Below are 26,282 nucleotides of genomic sequence, written 5' to 3' on the forward strand. Positions count from 1 at the left end.
TTTAGGCTGATTTTCCTCATGGTTGTAAGGGAGCTACCAGAAGGGATAAAGAATCTGTATTCCTAGTTTTCCTTTAGGGTAAAAAGCACCCATTTCCTAGAACCACTGAACAAAAATTCTGAGCTTTTGTCTGATAGGATTATTCCTGAATCAATCTTTGTGGCCAGGTAAATGCATGTACTAATTCTGGAGGTACAGCAAATGCCAGATTTTCAAAAGATGCATAGGTGAGTCATAGGTGTTTATTGAAAAAATTAGGCTGTAATTAGCAAGGGTAGAGGGAGAATAAATGCTGTGTGAACAACTGACAAATGCCCACTAGAGAAAAACAGACCCAGAGAGGTAGAGATCTTCATACATGAATGGGGGTGGAATTGTTGGGAAGGGACTTTTGGGAATGAATAAGACATGGACATGAATTAAGGAGTTCATATACACCCTGAAATATATGAGATTGGAGAGAGTGCTTTATATAAGGGATCCAGGTTGAAGCAGTTCAGTGAAGAATACATTTGTAGCTACAGGAAAAAAATGGAGGCACGGTTGGTGACAGTGGGTTTTGAGAAGCTGAGGGAGAGCCTTGTGACTTGGAAATGGCAGTGAAAAGTCATTCCATTAACTCACGTGGAATGTAGCAGTAGGAGAGGGTTTGCTAGATCTTTCCACATCTCTGCCACAGATGGAGGGTCTCAAGACATTTGAGCTGCAGCTCAGAAAAGAGAGAATGTTTAGGATATTTGTATTTGGGGAGAAAATGAGAAAAGCATCAGAACAGTTCATTGGGAGGGAGAAAATAGGAGAGAGGCTCCTGTATGAAATCTTTTCTGGTTTTCTTCAGTTGGATACATTCTGTTACGTTGGTAGTTGTTTCCCAACTGATAAAATTTTTGAATGTGAACTGAAAGCAAGTGTGCATTATGATCATTTTGAAAGCTTTGAGTGAAGAATCAGTTTCTGGGCCTGTGAATTCCAATGAACAAATTTTGGTGGCATGTCATAACCATTTATGTATTTGTCATTTGTAGACTTGCATATTGGATAGAGCTGGTTTTTCCTTGAGTGTAACACTTATGATACCAGCTGCTTTTGGTCCTCTTGCCATAGAACATGTGTTCATTATCTCTTTGTATGTTGGGGACCCATGACTCGCTGTTTAATTCAGCTGAGAAGTGTGGTAAGTTTCAGATCCAAACCTAATATTTGGATCTGGACATTAGGTTTGGACCTGGAAATATACCTCTTGGAAGCTGGATAGCCAGCTCCATTTGGCTCTGTTCATTCAAGGTCTTCTCAGTGGCAGTAAAAGCACCATGTGCCCTATGTTGTCCTCTCCCCAAAACTCCTCCTTAAGCAACTATTAGCCTTCTTCAAATACATAGTTAAACACATCTCAGCATCAAACTGGGCATGCCACTTGTTCCTCATTCCACATGCCCATGGAATGTTTAATACTTTCCTCTACCTACTCTGTTCTCTGTGTTCCTATTCGTAACATCATTGACATGTTTCTCCTTAGGCTTCAGATGGCTTTCCATATTGTACCCTCTCACACTCTCATTCCTATATTAGGTAAATTCATTTATTTTAACGATTATGTTTGAACATTTTATTCAGTGATATTTTAAATTTTCTGATTCCAAACTCCTGTAATAATTTTTTAAGTGATAATATTTATAAGTTGCTATCTCATGTGGTTGTATGTTTGTCCTTTCTGAGTATGTGCGTATAATACTCAAAATCAGTGTCTGCCGTATCTTCAGGTTACTTTACACTTGACCATAAGATTATTTCCTCTACTGTGTTTTCTCTACGTAGTAGCACAGTGCCTTCAGCATAATTTTTACTCAAACACTTAATGAAATAGATTTATATTTCATGGATTTCTTTTTTTAAAATTAAAGCATAGTTGATTTACAATGTTTCTTCAATTTCTAAGAAGTGATCCAATCACCACAGTGATCCAGTCACCATAGTTCCCTGTGTTGTACAGTAGGGTCCCATTACCTATCCATTCCAAATTTAACAGTTTGCATCCAAAAACCCTGAACTGCACATCCATCTCACTCCCTCCCCACTCCTCCCTCAGAATCACAAGTATGCTCTCCTTGGTTGTGATCTGTTTCTGTTTTATAGATAGGATCATCTGTGCCATATATTAGATTCCATAAATAGGTGCTATGATATGGTATTTGTCTTTTTCTTTCTGGCTTACTTCGCTTATTATGAGAATCTCTAGTTCTATCCATGTTGCCGCAATGTCATCAGTTTATCTTTTTTATGGGTTAGTAGTATTCCATTGTGTATATGTACCACATCTTCTTAATCCATTCACCTGTCATTGGACATTTAGGTTGTTTCCATATCTTGGCTGTTTTAAAAGGTACTGCAGTGAACATAGGGGTGCATGTATCTTTTTGAATGAAAAGTTTTGTCTGGATATATGCCTAAGAGTGGGATTGCTGGATCATATGGTAGTTCTATATTTAGTTTTCTGGGGTACCTCCATACTATTTTGTTGTACCAATTTACATTCCCACCAGTAGTGAAGGAGGGTACCCTTTTCTCCACATCCTTCACAGCATTTGTTATTTGTTGATTTGTTAATGATGGCTATTTTGACTGTTACAAGGTGGCACCTGATTGTAGTTTTGATTTGCACTAGTCTAATAATTAGTGATGTTGGGCATCTTTTCATGTTCCTGCTGGCCTTCTCTATGTCTTCTTTGGAGAAATGTTTATTTAGGTTTTCTGCCAATTTTTCAATTGGGTTTGTTGTTGTTGTTGTTGTTGTTGAGGTGTATGAGTTATTTGTATATTTTGGAGATTAGACCCTTGTCTGTCACAACTATTTTCTCCCATTCTCTGGGTTGTCTTTCTTTCTTTCTTTCTTTTTTAATGGTTTCCTTTGCTATGCAAAAGCGTTTGTGTTTAATTAGGTTTGATTGGTTTATTTGTGTCTTTATTGTCATTACTCTAGGAATTGGATCAAAAAAGATGTTGCTGAAGTTTATGTCAGAGTGTTCTGCCTATGTTTTCCTCTAGGAGTTTTATAGTATCTGGCCTTATATTTAGGTCTTTAATCCATTTTAAGTTTATTTTTGTGCATGGTGTTAGACAGTGTTCTGTTTTCATTCTTATATGTGTAGCTTTCAGTGTTCCCAGCACCATTTATTGAAGAGACTGTCTTTCTTCCACTGTATGTTCTTGACTCCTTTGTCATTGATTAGTTGACCATAGGTGCTTGGGTTTATTTTTGGACTTTAAATACTATTCCAGTGATCTGTATTTCTGTTTTTCTTTCAGTACGATATTGTTTTGAAAACTGTAGCTTTATAATATTGTCTGAAGTCCAGAAGCTTGATTCCTCCATTTTTGTTTTTCTTTTTCAATATTATTTTCGTTATTTTGGGATCTCTTGTGTTTCCATACCAATTTTAAAATATTCTGTTCTAGTTCTGTGAAGAAATGTCCTTGGTAATTTTATAGGGATTGCACTGAAGCTGTAGATTGCCTTGGGTAGTATAGTCGTTTTGACAATATTGATTTTTCCAATCCAAGAGCATGGTATATGGACATGTGCATTTCTCATTATTTTGTCAATTATAGGGTGGCAATAATGGAATTTAACTTACTTTTAAATGAAATAGTTATATATTTGTGTTATCATTAAGTTGAGTATTTCACATTCCTTTACTGTTAGGAACAAGGTTTTATCCCTTGACATTGATTTTTGTAGTGTATTTGTAACAGGCATGCTCCCTCCAGTTATCTTTCTGCAGCATGATAAAAGTTACTAAGTACCGAGTACTAATTTGTTAAATTCAGATTCTTTCTTAGAACCCCTTTCCATGCTGTGCTATTGATAGTTACCATAAGTGATCAGAGCAGGAACATCATATTGAATATTTAAATGGTTTACTAGAGCAAGTAAGAATAGTATATGTGAGTCCTGACTTAAATAATTTAAAAGTTTCCTCTCTATTTAAGTGGCAAAGAGTTTTTGTGGCAGGAATGATCAAATGTGGTCTGCAGTGTTCATGAGAAAATTAGCAGGGAAAGGTAAAATTTTTTTTAATATAACGAGTTTGTTGAATACTGAAATGTTGTGAATATCCTGTGGTCCTCAACTGCAGAGATAGAATGTACCTAGGTTTAGAGAAAATACTATTAATTCCTATACTTCATGACCAGTAAGTTTTCTAGATATATGTTAAAACAATAGTGTTGGGAGTTTTACTATCTGATGCAATTCTTTTTTTTTTTTTTTTAAGAAGATAGAGCTGCTAACTTTTCTCTCAGCTCCAAAGTAATATTCCTAAATCTATACTTTATTATCCTTCATATTAAAGAATAATGATACTATTAACACAATGGATGTTAATCTAGTGGAATATTTTTTAGTTTTACAAGGCTGTCTATGTAAACAATCATTAATCTTCAGAATATCAAGATAAAAGCTTTAGAACTACTCAGTTATTAATTTTTAAAGATATTGTAATATTGAGTTCTAATGGCAAAAACCCTATAAAACAAAATTTTGAAATCTTTGTCATATGATGTATATGAAGAAATAAGAATTTGGTTCAGTAACCTTTGCATTCTTTAAATGTTTATTCATTTTATCATTGTTTACCTAAGTTTATAGGTACTTTGAGAATAGTCTTTCCCCTAAATTAAGGGAATATTTTCTTATGTAAATGAAGGGTAAATATTTTATTGGGGGAAAATTTTGCCCCAACTTCTACTACTCAAGAAATTTAGTATTATGAAGGACATGTTTAGAAGCTCAGATTTTTCAAAAGATCTTTTCAATGATTTCCTAAAAGAATAGTTTTTAGGTGAAGATGGTTTTAATATAGATTTATTTTCCCCTGGAGCAAATACTAAGAAAATGCCTAATATTAAGACTTTAAAGAAATTTAATCCAAGGAACAGTGAAGCATAAAATTGAAGTTTTGAGAATAGGATCTGATTTGTTAAAATGGCTAAAACAATAAAGGTTAATGTCAAAGAACAAAACTACGCATTCTGATGAATTCCCATGACTAAGTAGATTGATTTGCTGTTTCATTTTTTTTATCATTTATTTTCAAGGCTTAGAAATTGAACTGTGCTTCAATTGATGAAAGTTATATTAACATTTCAAGATAGGAAATTCACAACCTTTTTATTTGGTGTGTTGAAAAATAAATTCTGCATTTTAAGGTAAATCTATTTTATTTCACCTTTTAAAAGATTTAAAAGCTAAGCAAAGAGAGTTTAAGGAAATCATTTAAAAGTATTTCAATATATACTGCTGACTCTTAGAACAAAGGAAAAATTATTGGCATTTGTTCACCTGACAATTTCCTTCTAAACATATTCTCAATTACTATAGAACATGTGCCAGTATATTAACCTTTATTAGACCATTTTATTGAAATAGGACTGATGTAATTTAGTTTAATGTAATCAAATAGGACATTACATAGTACCCTCTTATACTTTATTGCCAAAAAAAGAAAATTAATGAGGAAAATTTTAAGTGGTATTCAAGTGAAATCACTCATGAAATTTACTTTGTTTTCTTTGGGATGATATTTACATGTATCCAGTACAAAGTGAAACTACAGATTATCCATGGAATATTAAAATTGGGTATCACTGTTTGGCAAGCAAATTAATGGCTTCTCAAAGTTATTCCAGCCTCCAGAATCTGTGAATATGTTACATTATATGGCAAAGGGTGATTAAGATAGAAGATTGAATTGAGTTTGCTAATTAGTTTAAAATAGGTAAATTATTCTGGATTATTCAAGTGGGCCCAGTGTAATTACAGGGGTCCTTAAATATGAAAAGCAAAGCAGAAGAGTAATTGTTAGAGTGAACGCAATGTGAGAAAGATTCCTAGCAGCCATTGCTAGCTTTAAAGACAGAAGGGGGCGAAGAAAGGTATGTAGAAGCTGGCTTGTAGAAACTGAGTCAAAACAAAGAAACAAATTCTCATTTAGAGTGCCCAGAAAGGAACACAGTCCTGCTGACACCTTGATTTTAGTACAGTAAAACCCATTTCTAACTTTTCACCTCCAGAACTGCAAGATTATAGATTTGTGTTGTTTCACACGACTAAATTTGTGGTGATTTGTTACGACAGAAAATGAACACGACGATAATAATAATGTTTCTGGAAATCTTAAATGAAAATATTTGAGACCAGTTTGAAGGAGAAGTAACTGACAACTGTAGTTGCCACAGTTACTATTAGCAGCAATGGCTGCTCTGTTAGAATTCATAAAGCTCTTCTACATGGGTCTCTCATGGGCGTTTCACCATAACTTAGCTACATAGAATTCATGTTGGTGCATATTTTACAGCTAAGGAAACTGAGCCTCAGAGAGATGATATGGCCTAGACAGAGACGGATTGCAGTCCCCCACCTTCCTTTGCTGAATCCTAAGCACTTTGGCTCGTGTGCCAGCCCAGAGCTAGTAGACATGAAGAAGACTTTTAAACGTGAGTCTTATTTCTATATTCAAGGGCTTAATTACAATTTGGAGGGTTAACTACTACTTGGATTTCAAACCAGCCTTAAAAGTTATAAATAATTTAGAATCTGCTCTCAATAAATCTTCTAAGGTTTTGTTTGTGGGTAGGTACGTATAAAGACATTACAGAGTTTCTGTTATAAACTTGAGATAATTATGAGCAATTTCATTTGTTTTCTGACTCAAGGGAATCCAGGACTTGTTTAGCTGCTGGGAAAATTGAGAATAAATTACTCTTGCTATGGTTAATTTTTTAAGTTTCAATTTATTTGTATAATTGATTTTATTTTGAATTTGATATCACTGAACTAATTCAGCCTTTAACTTATAATTTTTATCAGTCATTGAATAAAAAAAGTCTAGGCCATTATTAAAGATTAATGGTAGGTGAAAGGATTAGATTCTGCCATGGAACATGGTAAGCTAGTGGGTCAGTGTTTGTGGTGGTTATAAGTGTGGGATGCTTGAGTGTGAATTTTGGCTTTGCCTTTACTGGTTGTGTGACTTTTGGTAACATATTTATCATTTTGTCCTATCTCTTCTTTACCTGTAAAATGGGGATTATAAAAATTATTATAGGGTTTACATGAGAATTGAGACAGTATGTGGAAAGTATTTAAAATAGTGCTGTATGAATGTTGGTTATTATTATACAATTCCTGATTAAATTCATTTCTTTTAAAACAGCACTTTCTAACATTGATGTGAATGATCTATTTTATGCCAGTTACCATTATGTTTAAGGTAAATATTTTGCATCTGTAATAAGAAAACTAATGCTTATATGATACTACTAAGAATTGTTTCCTGGTAAATATAAACTTTTAGCTTTAAGCTGGAACTGTGTAACCATGCATTAATGGGGCACCACAGGGAACTTAGAAGATGTGGTATATAGAGCAAATTATGAATGAGTTCTCTAGCAGATCATTTTTCTATTTACCTATTCTAAATAGCATTAAGAGGAGTTCCCGTCGTGGCGCAGTTGTTAACGAATCTGACTAGGAACCATGAGGTTGCGGGTTCGGTCCCTGCCCTTGCTCGGTGGGTTAACGATCCGGTGTTGCCATGAGCAGTGGTATAGGTTGCAGATGCGGCTCGGATCCCGCGTTGCTATGGCTCCAGCGTAGGCTGGCAGCTACAGCTCCAATTTGACCCCTAGCCTGGGAACCTCCATATGCCGCAGGAGCGGCCCAAAGAAATAGCAAAAAGACAAAAAAAAAAAAAAAAAAATAGCATTAAGAGCAATAAAGTTTTCCCAAGTTGACAAACTCTTGGCATTGTTACTTAAAACTTCAAGTCATAGCTTTATTCTTTTCTCCAAGTTATCTTTAAAAGTGATGACAAGAGGAGAGGACAAGATGGCGGAGGAGTAGGGGGACACGCTCGCCCTCTCCCACAAACACAACAAAAAAAGCACATCTACAGAAGAAATGACTCACACAGAACAGCAACCAATCGCTGGCAGAGGAACCTAAACTCCAATAACGGCAAGAAGTTCGTGACATTATTGGGCAGAACGGGAGAAAAGAGGAGAGTGAGAGAAAGTGAATCCCAGCGGGACGGGCGCTCCTGAAAGGGAACTGCGGAGGAGAAAGGGATCCCGCACCCTGGAAAGTCACCTACCGGGCGAAAGAGCAAACGAACCGGAGGAATCGCCAGATGCAGAGAAGAGTGTAGCAGTAAGTCGGAGTACGGAAAAACCGATCAAGAACCCAACGGACCATGTGAACTACGGGCACAGTCACCAAAAATTGAGACGCCTGGGTTGGGGCTGGGCACCGAGACCTCGGCTCCAGAGATTAGTCCCCGGGCTAGGGGGGTGGGGAAGAGCGGAAACTGCTTGGGAGGTCTCTAAACCTTTTGACGGGGCAGAGACTGCCTGGGAGACTAGAAAACAAAGCTGTGGCAGAGGAAGGGAGCAATACTCTAGGGTCGGGGAAGTGGAAAGCCACCTCAGAGGGAACCTGGGAGAAGAGCCTGGTCTGCGCCCGTGCTGGGGAGGGGAGAGAAGAAGGGTTGGGTCCCCATAGAATACTCCCCACGCCACAGCAAGCTTACAGGCCCGCTAGCTAGCAGAAAACTGTGCTTCCCAGTGCATCCCCTCCCCCCACCCCTGCCACCCCCTACGCTCTCGCCGAACCTGGGGCTGCCTGCCATCCAGGAGGGCTGGCCTCAACAATTGCCTGAAGCCTACCACTGCAGGGGCTCTCCCTGCACAGGCCTGCTTGCCCTTTGGAGGGGCTACACTTCCACAGAGCAGCACCAAACACCACCAGCCCCCTAGAAAAGGTCTGCAGCCCAGAAAAGCTAGAACAAGCCTAGCCAGGCCATGAATAGATCGGCCTAATTCTCCGACGGTTTTTCTGAGACGGGCTGCCCCGGGGAGGAGCCTCTTGGGTCTCCAAGGGCCTTGCTACCCGCCCAAGACCCCAGGGGGTGCTAAGACCTAGTGGACCAGCTGCATAGGACTGCCAGCTCCAGGCAGGACCCCCTGCAGTCCAGAAAAGCTGCAACAAGCCTGGCCGAATCGGGAAAAGATCTCAGACGGTCTTTCTGAATCGGGCTGCCCTGGGGAGGAGCCTCTTGAGTCTCCAAGGGTCCTGCTACCCGCCCAAGCCCCCAGGGAATGCTGAGACCTAGTGGACCAGCTGCATAGGACTGCCAGCTCCAGGCAGGACCCCCTGCAGCCCAGAAAAGCTGCAACAAGCCTGGCCGAATCGGGAAAAGATCTCAGACGGACTTTCTGAATCGGGCTGCCCTGGGGAGGAGCCTCTTGGGTCTCCAAGGGCCCTGCTACCCGCCCAAGACCCCAGGGGGTGCTGAGAACCAAGTGAAATCTGCTACCATCGTGGGGTGGACCTCCCAGTCCTGTCTGCCCTCAGGAAGTCCTCCTTTGCTTCAAAGAAACACTGTTAGTCCCATCAACACTCCAGAAAAGCCACACTGCCTCAAAAAAGATTGACCAACAACGCCAGCCCTCAGGAAATATTCCACGGCAGTGACAAGGCAAACACTACCCGATAACGGAGAGTACAACTCCCTCAGGAGAAAGAAGACAACAAGCAAGATGAAGAAGCTGAGAAACCACCCCCAGTCAAACCAACAGGAGAACTCACCTAAAACAGTCAGCAATGAAACAGATCTCTGCAGTCAGACAGACCTGGAGTTCAAAAGAGAAATACTGAAAATACTGAAGGAATTAAGAGAAGATATGAACAGTAATGCAGATACCCTCAGAAAGGAACTAGAAAATATAAGGAGGAGCCAAGAAAAACTACAACATTCATTTGCAGAGATGCAAACTGAACTAGGGGCAGTAAAAACCAGAATGAATAATGCAGAAGAACGAATCAGTGATATGGAAGATAGAATAATGGAAATCACTCAATCTGGTCAACAGACAGAAAACCGAATCAAAAAACTGGAAAGCAATATAAGAGACCTATGGGATAATATAAAGCGGGCCAATCTACGCATAATAGGAATTCCAGTAGGAGTAGATAAAGATAAGGGAATGGAAAATATATTTGAAGAAATTATTGCTGGAAACTTCCCAAATCTAAAGGATACTGGATTCAAGATACAAGAAGCACAGAGGGCTCCAAACAAACTGAACCCAAATAGACCCACACCAAGACACATCATAATAAAAATGGCAAAAGTTAGTGATAAAGAGAGGATCCTAAAGGCAGCAAGAGAAAAACAGAATGTTACCTACAAGGGAACCCCCATAAGAATATCAGCTGATTTCTCTACAGAAACACTACAGGCCAGGAGGGAATGGCAAGAGATATTTAAAGTGCTCAAAGGAAAAAATATGCAACCTAGAATACTCTATCCAGCAAGAATATCATTTAAAATAGAAGGGGAAATAAAAATTTTTCCCAACAAACAAAAACTTAAAGAATACAGCAACACAAAACCCAGGTTAAAGGAAATATTGAAAGGGCTTCTCTAAACCAAAAAGAAAGGAAGGAAAGGGAAGAAAAAAGAAAAGAAAAAAAAAAAGAAGAAGAAGAGGAAGAACTAGGACTGAGGAAACTGCAATCAGAGAGCAGTCACTCAAATAAGCCAGCATACAGATTTAATCATGAACATGCTTCAAACAAAATAAAATTAAAAAGAAAAAAAAAGAGTCATCAAAACCATAAAATGTGGGCAAGGGATGTCAGGAGGTAAATAACCCTTTTTGTTTGTATGTATGTCTCTCTTCTTAATTTTAATATAATAATGAAGTGTTTGAACTTACAGGACCATCAGGCTAAAACACACAATTATGAGAAGGGGTCAGCATACTTAAAAAACAGGGCAACCACAAGCCAAAACCAAATATTGCATCTGCAAGAAATGAAAAAAAAAAAATACACTCAAGCAGATAATAACCGGAGACCATCCAACCAAAAAAAAAAAAAAAGAAAGGAAGAATGGAGAACCATAGAATCAACTGGAACACGAGGTTCAAATGGCAATAAATAATCATCTATCAATTATCACCTTAAATGTCAATGGACTGAATGCCCCAATCAAAAGACACAGGGTGGCTGAGTGGATAAAAAGGCAAAAACCTTCAATATGCTGCCTACAAGAAACTCACCTTAGGACAAAAGATACATATAGATTGAAAGTGAAAGGGTGGGGAAAAGTATTTCACGCCAATAGACATGACAGAAAAGCAGGAGTCGCAACGCTCATATCAGACAAAATAGACTTTAAAACAAAAGACATAAAGAAAGACAAAGAAGGACACTATTTAATGATTAAGGGATCCATCCAAGGAGAGGATGTTACTATCGTCAACATATATGCCCCAAATATAGGAGCACCCAGATACATACAACAAATATTAACAGATATAAAGGGAGATATTGATGAGAATACAATCATAGTAGGAGACCTAAATACCCCCCTCACATCAATGGACAGATCCTCTAGACAGAAAACCAATAAAGCAACAGAGATCCTAAAGGAAACAATAGAAAAGTTAGACTGAATTGATATCTTCAGGACACTACATCCAAAAAAAGCAGAATACACATTCTTCTCAAATGCTCATGGAACATTCTCAAGAATCGACCACATATTGGGACACAAAGCGAATCTCAATAAATTTAGGAGATAGAAATTATCTCAAGTATCTTCTCTGACCACAATGCCATGAAATTAGAAACCAACCATGGGAAAAGGAAAGAGAAAAAACCTACTACATGGAGACTCAACAACATGCTACTAAAAAACCAATGGGTCAATGAGGAAATCAAGAAGGAAATTAAAAACTACCTTGAAACAAATGATAATGAAGACACAACCTCTCAAAATCTATGGGATGCTGCGAAAGCAGTGCTCAGAGGGAAATTTAGAGCAATACAGGCCTTTCTCAAAAAAGAAGAAAGATCCCAAATGGACAACTTAACCCTCCACCTAAACGAATTAGAAAAAGAAGAACAAAGAAGTCCTAAAGTCAGCAGAAGGAAGGAAATTATAAAGATCAAAGAAGAAATCAATAAAATAGAGACTCAAAAAACAATAGAGATAATTAATAAAACCAAGAGCTGGTTCTTTGAAAAGGTGAACAAAATTGACAAACCCCTGGCCAGACTCACTAAAAAGAGGAGAGAAAGAACCCAAATAACCAAAATTATAAATGAAAAAGGAGAAATCACAACGGATACAGCAGAAATACAAAAAACCATAAGAGAATACTATGAACAACTATATGGCAACAAGTTTGACAATCTGGAAGAAATGGACAATTTTCTAGAATCTTACAGCCTGCCAAAACTGAATCAAAAAGAAACAGACCAACTGAACAGACCGATCACTAGAAATGAAATTGAAGAGGTCATAAAATCACACCCTACAAATAAAAGTCCAGGACCAGATGGCTTCACAGGTGAATTTTATCAAACATATAAAGAGGAATTGGTGCCCATCCTCCTTAAACTCTTTCAAAAGGTTGAAGAAGAAGGAATACTCCCAAAGACATTCTATGATGCCACCATCACCCTCATTCCAAAACCAGGCAGAGATACCACCAAAAAGGAAAACTATCGCCCAATATCATTGATGAATATAGATGCAAAAATTCTCAACAAAATCTTAGCCAACCGAATCCAACAACACACCAAAAAAATTATACACCATGACCAGGTTGGGTTCATCCCAGGTTCACAAGGATGGTTCAACATACGCAAATCAATCAGCATCATACACCACATTAACAAAAAAAAAAGTCAAAAATCATATGATCATCTCAATAGACGCAGAAAAAGCATTTGACAAAGTCCAACATCCATTCATGATCAAGACCCTTGCCAAACTGGGTATAGAGGGAACATTCCTGAATATAATCAAAGCCATTTACGATAAAACCACAGCAAATATAATCCTCAATGGGGAAAAACTGAAAGCCTTCTCACTCAAATCTGGAACAAGACAGGGATGCCCACTCTCACCACTGCTCTTCAACATAGTTTTGGAAGTCCTAGCCACAGCAATTAGACACACAAAAGAAATAAAAGGCATCCATATAGGAAGAGAAGAGATCAAACTGTCACTGTATGCAGATGACATGATACTATACATAGAAAACCCTAAGGACTCAACCCAAAAACTACTTGAACTGATTCATAAATTCAGCAAAGTAGCAGGATATAAGATTAACATTCAGAAGTCAGCTGCATTTCTGTATACCAGCAATGAAATATTAGAAAAGGAATACAAAAATATGATACCTTTTAAAATTGCACCTCACAAAATCAAATACCTCGGAATACACCTGACCAAGGAGGTAAAGGACCTATATGCCGAGAACTATAAAACTTTAATCAAAGAAATCAAAGAAGATGGAAACAAATGGAAAGATATTCCATGTTCCTGGATTGGGAAAGTCAATATTGTAAAAATGGCCATACTACACAAAGCACTCTACAGATTCAATGCAATCCCTATCAAATTACCCATGACATTTTTCACAGAACTAGAACAAACAATCCAAACATTTATATGGAACCACAAAAGACCCAGAATCGCCAAAGCAATCCTGAGAAACAAAAACCAAGCAGGAGGCATAACTCTCCCAGACTTCAAGAAATACTACAAAGCCACAGTCCTCAAAACAGTGTGGTACTGGTATCAAAACAGACAGACAGACCAATGGAACGGAAGAGAGAATCCGGAAATAAACCCTGACACCTATGGTCAATTAATCTTTGACAAGGGAGGCAAGAACATAAAATGGGAAAAGGAAAGTCTATTCAGCAAGCATTGCTGGGAAACATGGACAGCTGCATGCAAAGCAATGAAACGAGAACACACCTTCACACCATGCACAAAAATAAACTCCAAATGGCTGAAAGACTTAAATATACGACAGGACACCATCCAACTCCTAGAAGAAAACATAGGCAAAACACTCTCTGACATCAACATCATGAATATTTTCTCAGGGCAGTCTCCCAAAGCAATAGAAATTAGAGCAAAAATAAACCCATGGGACCTCATCAAACTGAAAAGCTTTTGCACAGCAAAGGAAACCAAAAAGAAAACAAAAAGACAACTTACAGAATGGGAGAAAATAGTTTCAAATGATGCAACGGACAAGGGCTTCATCTGTAGAATATATAAGCAACTTATACAACTCAACAGCAAAAAAACCAATCAATCAATGGAAAAATGGGCAAAAGACCTGAATAGACATTTCTCCAAAGAAGATATACAGATGGCCAGCAAACACATGAAAAAATACTCAACATCGCTGATTATAAGAGAAATGCAAATCAAAACTACCATGAGATACCACCTCACACCAGTCAGAATGGCCATCATTAATAAATCCACAAATAACAAGTGCTGGAGGGGCTGTGGAGAAAAGGGAACCCTCCTGCACTGCTGGTGGGAATGTAAACTGGTACAGCCACTATGGAGAACAGTTTGGAGATACCTTAGAAATCTATACAGAGAACTTCCATATGACCCCGCAATCCCACTCTTGGGCATCTATCCGGACAAAACTCTACTTAAAAGAGACACGTGCACCTGCATGTTCATTGCAGCACTATTCACAATAGCCAAGACATGGAAACAACCCAAATGTCCATCGACAGATGATTGGATTTGGAAGATGTGGTCTATATACACAATGGAATACTACTCAGCCATAAAAAAGAATGCCATAATGCCATTTGCAGCAACATGGATGGAACTAGAGAATCTCATACTGAGTGAAATGAGCCAGAAAGACAAAGACAAATTCCATATGATATCACTTATAACTGGAATCTGATATCCAGCACAAATGAACATCTCCTCAGAAAAGAAAATCAAGGACTTGGAGAAGAGACTTGTGGCTGCCTGATGGGAGGGGGAGGGAGTGGGAGGTATCGGGAGCTTGGGCTTATCAGACACAACTTAGAATAGATTTACAAGGAGATCCTGCTGAATAGCATTGAGAACTATGTCTAGATACTCATGTTGCAATAGAAGAAAGGGTGGGGGAAAAACTGTAATTGTAATGTATACATGTAAGGATAACCTGACCCCCTTGCTGTACAGTGGGAAAAAAAAATAAATAAATGTTATTTGATTCAAAAGATACTTATTTTTCAGGAAAGCAGTAGGGATACTAAATCAAAGGGATACTATCAATAAAAAGGTGATTAATATTTATCATTATTCATTGGAGAAACTAGAATTCTTAATTTTAGCATTATTAGTTCAACAAAACAAAGTAACAACCTATGGAATTTCTTACAGAAATGGAACAAACAATCCTAATCATATGGAAATATACAAATAGCCAAAGAAGTCTTGAGAAAGAACAAACCTGAAGGCATCACACTCCCTGATTTTAAACTATATAACAAAGCTAAGCAAGCAAAGCACTATATATAGTATTGGCATAACAACAGACACAGCTCAATGGAACAGTATTCCTAGCCTAGAAATAAACCTCACACATATGGTAAATTAATTTACAACAGAGGAGCCAAGAATATTCAATGAGGAAAGAATCTTCTCTTCAGTAATGAAACTTGACCACCATCTTAATCATACACAAAAATTAATTCCAAATGGATTAAAGACTTGAATATAAGACTTGAAACTATAAAACTTCTAGAAGAAAACATAGGCAGTAAGCTCTTTGACATAGGACTTGGTGATGTTTTTTCGAATCTTATGCCAAAAGTAAAACAACAAAAGCAAAAATAAGCAAGTGAGACTATGTCAGACTGAAAAAGTCTTCTGCACAGGAGAGAAAACCATCAGCAAAATGATAAGGCAATCTGTTGAATTGGAGAAAATATTTGCAAACGACATATCTGTCAAGAGGTTAGTATTCAAAATAGGTAAAGAACTTCACAACTCAATAGCAAACAAACAAAACACCACCCCCAAATAATCCAATTTAAAAATTAGCAGGGGATCTGAATAGCCATTTTTCCAAAGAAGACATACAGATAGTCAACAGGTCCATAAAAATGTGTTGAGCATCACTAATCAGCAGGGAAATGCCAATCAAAACTACAAGATATCACCTCTTACCTGTTAAAATGTTTATTATCAAAAAAGAAAAAAAAAAAAAAACAAGAAATAACCACTGTTGGTGAGGATGTGGAAGAAAAGGGAATTCTTGGCATTGTTGGTGGGAATGTCAATTGGTGCAGCCATTACAAAACCTATGGAGGGTCGTCAAATGTTAAAAATAGTACCACCATACAATCTAGCAATTCTACTTCTGGGTATTTATCTGACGCAGGTAGAAATACTATCTCAAAAAGATATATGCCCTCACATGTTCATTTCGGCATTATTTACCGTAACCCAAGATATGGAAACAATTTACATGTCCATCCATGGGTGTATGGATAAAGAAATTGTATATGTGTATATAATGGAATATTAGCCATAAAAAGAATGAAATCTTGCCACCTTTAACAACATGGGCAGACCTCAAAGGCATTATACATAGTGAAATAAGTCAGAGGGAGAAAGACAAATGCCATACGATGTTTCTTATATGTGGATTATAAAAAAAATAAAGAAAAAATTTAAATGATGTGTGAATTGGAGATAGAGTAGATCAGGTTCCAGTAACATAAGAAAGAAATGTATCTGAAGAAACTGCAGATTTTTTCTCACTCTACTTTATTCTAGACTTCCTTACCAACAGTTATTTTAATTTGACTTTATTATTATTATGTGGGATTATTTTCCTCTGGTTATGATACCAAGAATATGCCACCAAATTATTTTCATTCTTTTTCAAAAGTGAGGAGAAGCTTCAATTCCTTCACATCATTCTTCAAAGGATTCATTCCACTCAAGCGTATTCATTGAGCACTCTCTTTGTTCTAGGTAAAACAACTGGTTGACAGAGAGAGGACAGAGTAGGAGACATTATCCTACCTACAAGACTTTATGACCTAGTTGTGGAGAGGATATGTTGTCAGCTGGGGATATGATAGACTGTGGTCCAGAGTCCCTGGGTGAGGCAGAACAGGGGGTTTGATTAAACAAGAGTATCTAACAGATATTCTCATCTTTCAAAGAAACATTTTAAGATGAGTAAGTTGTTAAGTATGTGGGAAAGAGCAAGACTGTGTCTTTGGGAAATAAATATCTGTTGGTAGGTATTTAGGAGTACATGGGCACCTTGAGTAGAGGTTCTTTTTTGCACACCTTAAGTTCAGGAGAATTACCAAAGGCAAGAGAATCAAGTAGGTTAGGAGAAAAGGCACTACTCCCAAAAGTTATATTTTCTGATTCTGGGGCAACTGCTTTTTCTCTCTGTATTGGATTTATGTTATTTTTCTCTGGGTGGGTGGAAAAGATTTCAGTTTGTATCTGCCCCTAGGGAGAGGAGGTTTTATAGAGATCTTGATTGCTGTGGTATTTGGGAATTTTAAACTCTTACCCCAAGCACACATATCATATAACAAGTCTGAAAACCCTGGATTCTTCTGAGATCTGCTGTCTTTATGGAGAATTTTAAAAAGCACATTAATTTAACTTAGTGCTTATTTTTCAGAGAGAATTAGAAAATACTTAAATAATACACTTTGTTCAATTCAGGTTGTACCTGGCCTTGCCACTCACAGATACAGATAAGACTAGAACAACAATCCTTCCAAAGTTTCTGGATCTGTTTGCATCACTCTCACTTTAGGTGCTTCAGCTTTTTCTGAAAGTTCACCTCTGAGTAAGGTGACTATCATGCATGGGTAATAGGCAATGTGGTCTCAGTTTGTGCTTGTTACACTGGAGTTCTGTCTACGATAAGAAATTTATCCTAGATTTCTTATTTTTTTAAAACAAAGCATTATTATTAATACTTGCTTAGATATATCCATATGGATTTGGTAGACCCCTCTTTGTATAAGTACATTCTGCTTTGGTCTCTTCTAGTGTTGTGTAAGATCCACACGCAGTGAACATCGAGAGTCCTCACTTCAGATTACATCTGGCAGTTTGACCAGCGACAACTCATATCTCTTTTCTAACCCTCTCCAGACTCAGTGTAACTAACAAGGGCAGCCTCCACAGCTGATAAAACTAGGTGTATGTGGACATGAGTGGCTCTTTTCTCTTTGGGATGATGGTGGGAGAAATATTTAGGACTGCTGGCCATTGATGTATCGGTCAGTTCCCTTCTTGCCTGTATTTTTTTTGTTTGTTTTCAAATAGGAAGACTCCAAAATTTATCCTACATACCCAAGGAAGAAACTGAACAAACTATATCACAGGTCAAATGGTGTACATTATTCAATTCTGAAATTGTATAATTCAACTTTGGAGTCTCTTAACTTATGGGAAGAATATTTTGATAGAATTATGATTTTTAATTGAATAAATATATATTATTTATGTAATGAAATAAAAAGGAGGATGTCTGTGATTTTGCCGCCTCCTCCATTTCTGATGAAATGTGCAAAGGATAATAGAGAAAAGCTTTTTTTAAATTTTTTTATTTTTCTTTTTGCCTTTTCTAGGGCTGCTCCCGCGGCATATGGAGGTTCCCAGGCTAGGGGTCTAATCAGAGCTGTAACTGTCGGCCTACCCCAGAGCCACAGCAACGCAGGATCCGAGCTGCGTCTGCAACCTACACCACAGCTCACAGCAACACCGGATCCTTAACCCACTGAGCAAGGCCAGGGATCCAACCTGCAACCTCATGGTTCCTAGTCGGATTTGTTAACCACTTAGCCACGACGGGAACTCCAGAGAAAAGCTTTTTCTTATAAAATATTTTTGAGGAGAAAAAGACTCAGTGGAGGCAAAAAAGACAGTATAAATAGAAGGGGTAAAATATTTAAACACTAAAATATGAACAAAAAATTAGAATTGAAAATATTCTCTACCTAAGAGAATTTTTTCTCTGAGTCTTCTAAGTATGTTGACATCTGTCTAAAAAATATCTTCTTAATATATTTTTTATACAGAAAAGAGTCAATTTTAGGTCTCAACAATATCAGGTTTTCTGATTATAAAATTCAATTTTAAGATGATTATGTACAATTTTATATAATAAAACATAATAGGATGATTTTGAAAACATACATTCTTCCAAATAAAATATACCATTGATATGGTATTATAAATAGATACAGCTAAAAAGATTGTGAATAAATTCAAAGAATGTTTGTTCTGCTACATTATTTTTAATAATTATAAGGAAGTACTTTTTACTTTGGTTTAGTGTATCTGGATTAATGTTATTTTTTAAGAAAAATTTTCTTTCTTCTTTTTCTTCTTCTTCTTCTTCTTTTTTTTTTTTTTTTTGCTGTGCCTATGGCATGTGCAAGTTCATTGGCCAGGGAGCCTATGGCATGTGGAAGTTCACTGGCCAGGAATCAAACTTGCACCACAGCAGCAACCCGAGCTGCTTCAGGGACAACACTGGATCTTAGCCTGCTGTGCTACAAGGGAACTCCAAAAATTTTTCTTTGCAAGTAGTTTTTGAATAGAACTATTTTACAAGGACAATACTGTGACAAAACCAATTTATTAGTCAATAGGCAAATGTTTAAAATGATGTGATTTTGGTTATTTTTAACTGCCTCTTTCCCTCTCAGTTGTGTCCCCCTTTGGATGTTAAATACCCTTCCTCCAAGCATACTTAGGAATTCCCTGGGCATGTTTTATGAATACTGCAATGAGTCAAAATTCCCAGAGTCATGCTATAACTCTGCATTTGCTGCCAGAGTTCCCCCCTGTTCCATGAGGCACACACCTTTGCCAGGTGCTATTACTGCCTGGTACAAACCATGGTGTGATGCCACTGGGCAGGCAGTGGTGTCCTATAGCACAGATAAATGAATGCTGCTTGGTGATGCAGGTGCAGCACCACAGCTGGCCAAGTAATCCCTGGTAGTTTCCTTTACCTTGACTGGACCAAAACTGACCTTCAGATCAGAGAAAAAGTGGGAGAGACATATGTTATCTGCCCTTTGTTTTATACTCTCTTGAAGGATTTTTTTTTTTTTTTTTTTTTTTTTTTTTTTGTCTTTTGCCATTTGTTGGGCCGCTCCTGCGGCATATGGAGGTTCCCAGGCTAGGGGTCTAATCGGAGCTGTTGACACCAGCCTATGCCAGAGCCACAGCAACGCGGGATCTGAGCCGCGTCTGCGACCTACACCACAGCTCACGGCAACGCCGGATTGTTAACCCACTGAGCAAGGGCAGGGACTGAACCTGCAACCCCATGGTTCCTAGTCGGATTCGTTAACCACTGCGCCACGACGGGAACTCCTCTTGAAGGATCTTAAAGTAGTGTGGCTTGTGCTTCTATGATTTGTATTTTAAATTTTCTTTGGTGTCTGTTTCTATCACATGTCTGAGGATTTTCATGGGAACAAAGTGCACTGCAGTGTACCCACAATCACTGTTTTCCTCTGGAATTTAAAGTCAGCATTTCTTTTAATTAGTTGCTTCCTAAGTTCCCTGCAAATAGACACTTGTCAGGCTATCCTCTAAGTTTAGCAAACATTTCTAGATATATCTCAGACTGAGCAGTGGCATAACTTGAGTTCTTTCCCAAGAGGCTTTTAGCAACCTTGCAAATAGGCTTCTCTCAAACCTCTTCTAACAGCTAAAGTCAAAATTCCCCAGTGGGCAGAGCCTAGTCTCAAGTTGAGAGTTCCATTATATAATGAATTCAACAAGTAACAAAATGTTTAGAGCAACTCTCTATCTTGAGGGCATTCAACAATTATCTATCAGGTATCCACAATGGGAGAGGCATAGTATTAGCCAGATAGAGATATCTAAATTACAGTCCTCATCTTTAAGTAATCTAATCTAACAGACAAATGCATATTAATGGATACATTGTGGTAAGTTATGCAATAGCAGTGATAACATTATAACACAGAGGGATTTGTATATTCCCAAGGAGAAAGAAATATGAAAGAAGAAACTCTGTTTTCAGATTTTTTGGAGTATAAAGATATGTTTATGGTAGAGAGGAGAGGTTAAGGTAATGGTGTGAAATGTAGGTTGAAAGGTGGACATAGGCCAAATACAAATACTGTATTCCATGCTTAAGAACGTAAACAATTTAGAATTCTTGGAAGATTTAAATCATATTAAGTGAAATAAGTCATAAAGAGAAAGACAAATATCATATGATATCACCTATGTGTGTAATCTAAAAAAAAAAAAAAGACGCAAATGAACTTATTTACAAAAACAAATAGATTCACAGACATAGAAAACAAACTTATGGTTACCAAAAGGGAGAGTGGGGTGGGGTAGGGAGAGATAAATTAGAAGTTTGGGATTAACATATACACATTACTATGTATAAAATAGATAACCAAAAAGTACTTATTATATTTCACAATAGGGTACTATATTCAATATCATGTAATAACCTATTACATATATATATGTTTATATATATAAACTGAATCGCTTTTCTATATACCTGAAACTAACACAACACTGAAAATTAATTATACTTCAATTAAAAATGGTTTAAAAAATCCCAAAACATGGCAGAGACTTGATTTTATATGTGTTTTAGAGAAATGGCTCTTATTGGAGGATTGAGTATGGATTAGATTGCACTTGTTACCCAATAGAATGGAGTATTGCAATTGCCTAGGCAAGAGCTGCTGAACAATGGGCAGTGGGAATGGAGATGTTATTTTGAGAGGATTCTTTCATTATTTAGGAGGCAGAATAAATAGTGACTGGATGTGAGCATTGTCGGTGAGAGAGCTAGTAGTCTATAAAGAGTCCTGGATTTCTGATCTGGATATCTTTATGGTGATAAATTTAAAACTCCTATAAACAGGAAATACAGGATAAGAGAGATTTTAGGCAGTAAAGATAATACATTCCCTGTTATAAATGACTAGTTAAAGGATCAGGCAAGAATGGAAAAAGGAGATTAAAAGGCAGGGAAAGAAAATAGAAGTGATAGGAAAAATAAACATGGACAGAGACAGGGAAAGACCAGAAAACAATGTAAGAGGAAAGTCATAAAAGATGCAGAGTGATGCCTAGATTTACATTATGAAGTAATTCAATTTTTGGTTCTTGAAAACAATAACTATTTTGATATTGAAACCCAGGCATTGATGTTGTTTTTTATTTGTGAGTACAAGTTAAATAAGATAAAGATTTGATCTCTGAATTGGAGAAAAGTGATGAATGGTATGGAAAAGGGAGAGAAGAGCAAACAGAAGCCAAGCTTGGTTACTCTGCAGTAAAACCTGTGTTTAGCAATGATGTTGACTCTTGCAAAGGAATTTGTATCTTTAAGGTTAGTCTTCCAGAAAAGCCAATTTAACTTTTTCGCTAGATTCATATTCAGTGAAGATATTGGAAACCAAAGAGCTAGAAGGATGGAATACGTCTTATGGCTGTCTTTTAGTTTCTTTCATGGACTAGGTAAGTAGCCATATATACATGTAAAGGCATGAGTAAGACACAGAATCGTAGAAGATTAGAAAGAATTCACATGGATTGGTTTCAAAACACTGCTTCCATAATTGCTTCCACATAACTATAACCACTCAAGCTTGCTCGGCCAAATGTTCTCACATTCACAGAATTGTTTTGGTGGGATGTGAAGATTGATTTTGGAGTGAATATAACACTTCTAAATAAACAAACCAAGAAATATTTATAAAGAACTGGGTCTTCTTCTGTTTAGGGAATACATGCCTTGTCAAAACTATGAACTTTACTGCAATCAACATTTTAAAACTGTTAAAGGAAAATAAAAATTGTTTTGATTTTTGCCTCAGAAAATTACTATGTACCAAAAGTATTCCCTCTGATTTTCGTTCTGAAGTCACCAAGGGCAGATATATTTTGAAATATGATTTATATTAGAAAATCCAGTCAGCATCCAATTGATTTTCAGTTCCTGAAATTGTGGTTTCAAATTGAGTCAATGCAGAGTAGAGGATCAGTAATTAAACAGTAATGATTTTTTCAAGTGGAAGTAGTTAATATTATTGTAAATTGCTTTTCTCTGAGTGGGTTCAGGCTCTTAATGATTTTATAAATGATTTTGGAACAAAGCCAAGCTTTTAATTACATTATTATTTCAAGCCTTAGTATACGGAGTTTAAACGAAGATACATAAACCTATCACAGAAATATGTGACAACCTGAGAATTACTTAACTAACTTGTGAGATAGCTTCTTCAGAAAAAAAAGGATCCTCTGATTGTTTTGATCACTTACCTGCCAACTCATAAGAGATATGCATGAAAAGCAAACAGTTGTGCTGGGCAGAAGAACAAAAACAGACAAGAAATGAGCAAATGTTTAACCAACTTGCTCTTAAACATAGCAGATACAATGGATTCTTATTCCGGTGGTTTGGAAATACTAAGGGACCATACCCACAGGCATACGCACAAGAGGATGGGGCTTGCTTTCTTCATTTTGTGGTTATCTTGAGATGTTGGCTTAACAGATGTAGGCTACAGTGCTATAACAGAGGCCTTATGGTTCAATGGTGGTCAAATTGCACTGGAGGGAAGACTGAATTAATCTGTTAGAGGCACACTGATCCATATGCTCTCTGAACCTTGTGTGGAGAAATTTAAGCAAGTTTTGGCAATTCAGCACAAGTGAATTCTGTTGATCCTAAAAAGTGATGTGGTGAATAATGGAAAAATCAGTGAGAAGGTTGGTTCTGATAACCCAAACAAAATTCTCTCGAGTGGTCTACATCGTCTTTTCAGCCTAACCACCTACAAGCAAAGGATGAGGTGAAGTGGTGATAGTTTAGAAAGTTTTTGTGCACAAATTCCCTCAATGTAATAGTTCAGGCACAATAGTGCCTGGTATGCCATGTATCACTCACAACTAGGACAGAACTAGTGGTAGCCAGTTTAAATTTGGTGTGAAACATGGAGTATCATGAGCTACTTATTTATCATGATCAAATAATTCTTTCTCTTGAGCGGAACTGTAAAATTAATATGGATTTTGTTCAAACTTTACTTACTTTTTAATGTAATTTAATACATAAGTAATGCCCAAATACATCTGGAGGAGTTTATAGAAAATTTCAGATGTTAGATAATTTCACAAACAATATATAAATATGTTTCTCTGATACATAAAAACTTAAAAAACCAAGTACAATAATGTTAACATATGCAGCATATTTAACCTTTATTTCTCAAAGTCATCTAATACACAGTGCAAGTTCTATTTCCCTCCAAAATATCTTTTTTTACTTGATTGAAATCAGGATCTGAACAAGACACATACATTGTTTTTAGTTGTTAAGTTTCCTCTCCTTTTAATTTATAATTTATCTGTTTTCTTTCTTCCATTTACTTATTGAACATTTTGGGTCATTTGTCCCATAGACTTTCTCAAATTTGGGATTTGGCTTATTGTTTCTTCTGCTTTTTTGACATTTTTTGTTCCTATATCCCCTGAATTTTCTATAAATGAGGTTATATCTAGAAGTTTGATTAAATTCTTTAAAACTCTCTCTCTCTCTCACACACTCTTGAATAGTGCTGGAGTCATGATTCTGCTGGAGTTTTTTTTTTTTTTCCTTTGGCTACTCAAATTGTCCCATCTTTGGCCAGTGGGAATGATAGCGCATGTTCTTTTCACATGAGGCCAGTTGTTTTTCATAATCTCTTTACTTTCATGCTCAAGCAAGATAAAGGTTTATTTTATACATTTCTTATTCCAGACCTGAAGTCAGTTATTCTCCAAATTCTCTGTTTTCTTTTAATAGGTAATGTTATTTAGAGACCACAGTATGGACACTGAGGGTTTTCATTGCCTTTGGGTTGTCTTTTTCAGGCATTTTTTTGTGGACAGCCCTAGAAAGTAGATGTGTTCTGTGAAGAGAAAAACAAATTATGAGTATACTAATATTTAAAATTCAAATTTATTTATTAATAGTATTTTTAGTATTCAATTTTATCTCTTGTGATTTTGACTATCTCTTTGTGTAACATTTTTAGTGGTCTTTTAAAAATAATTAATTTTCAGAGTCTACATGGAATCAGTATTTTACTACTTCGATTAGAATGTAGATCCCTTTTGCCTTCCCACCTTTATGCTATACATTGTGTTACGTATCTATAAATGTTTAGCATCACAGCAATGTTACGATTTTTGCTTCAAACTATCAATATATATTTAAAGTGCTCAATAGAAGAAAAATGGTCTATTATATTTATCCATATATTTACCATTTCTGTTGTGTTTTCTTCATTCCTCAAGGTCCAAATTTCCTGTGTATCTTTTACCAAGCCTCTTTTACCAATCTTTAGAGCAGGTCTATCAGTCAGTTATGAACTTTCTTAGTTTCTCTTCATCTGAGTATGTCTTTATTTTACCTTCATTTCTGAAGGATATTCTTGCTGGATATAGATTCTGTGTTGAAAGTTATTTTCTTTTAGCACTTAAAAAATATTGTGCCATTTACTTCTGGGCTCCATATGGTTTCTGATTAAAAATTCACAGTCATTCAAATGTGTGTCAGTTTTCTCTACTTTAAAAATTTGTCTTTATTTTCTTGATGTTGATTATGATATGCTATCATAACTTTGAGATTATTATCTTCCTTGTGGCTTATTTAATTTTTTAAAATCTGTACATTTGTCCTTCACTAAGATTGGGAATTTTTGTTTGTTTGTCTTTTTTTTTGTTATTTCTTGGGGCGCTCCCGTGGTATGTGGAAGTTCCTAGGCTAGGGGTTGAATCGGAGCTGTAGCCGCCAGCCTACGCCAGAGCCACAGCAACCCGGGATCCGAGCTGCGTCTGCAACCTACACCACAGCTCACGGCAATGCCGGATCGTTAACCCACTGAGCAAGGGCAGGGACCAAACCCGCAACCTCATGGTTCCTATTCGGATTCGTTAACCACTGTGCCACGACGGGAACTCCAGATTGGGAATTTTTATTTATTTATTTATTTATTTATTTTTATTTTCCCACTGTACAGCAAGGGGGTCAGGTTATCCTTACATGTATACATTACAATTACAGTTTTTCCCCCACCCTTTCTTCTGTTGCAACATGAGTATCTAGACAAAGTTCTCAATGCTACTCAGCAGGATCTCCTTGTAAATCTATTCTAAGTTGTGTCTGATAAGCCCAAGCTCCCGATCCCTCCCACTCCCTCCCCCTCCCATCAGGCAGCCACAAGTCTCTTCTCCAAGTCCTTGATTTTCTTTTCTGAAGAGATGTTCATTTGTGCTGGCTATTAGATTCCAGTTATAAGTGATATCATATGGAATTTGTCTTTGTCTTTCTGG

The 26,282-nt window shown here is 36.9% G+C and overlaps 1 long non-coding RNA gene across 10 annotated transcripts in view; it reads left to right on the top strand.

The window, feature by feature from the left end:
* The window catches only part of LOC102162695 (uncharacterized), a 704,814-nt gene that overhangs the window by 212,286 nt on the left and 466,246 nt on the right, over positions 1–26,282 (top strand). For 4 of the 10 annotated variants that reach the window (XR_014817879.1, XR_014817872.1, XR_014817882.1 and 1 more), the window contains one exon: positions 6,354–6,492. The exons of 3 other annotated variants lie outside the window; for them this stretch is intronic. This is a non-coding gene — a long non-coding RNA (uncharacterized LOC102162695). Of the gene's footprint in view, positions 1–5,094; positions 5,206–6,353; positions 6,493–26,282 lie in introns of all 10 variants that reach the window. 3 more of the 10 variants (XR_014817874.1, XR_014817873.1, XR_014817892.1) reach the window with 1 other exon arrangement.

Source organism: Sus scrofa, chromosome 1, assembly GCF_054392235.1.
Source record: "Sus scrofa isolate SSC_HxYL_T2T_F1_AM1 chromosome 1, Sscrofa_HxYL_maternal_Yorkshire_Landrace_v2.0, whole genome shotgun sequence".
In the NCBI taxonomy this organism is placed as follows: domain Eukaryota; kingdom Metazoa; phylum Chordata; class Mammalia; order Artiodactyla; family Suidae; genus Sus; species Sus scrofa.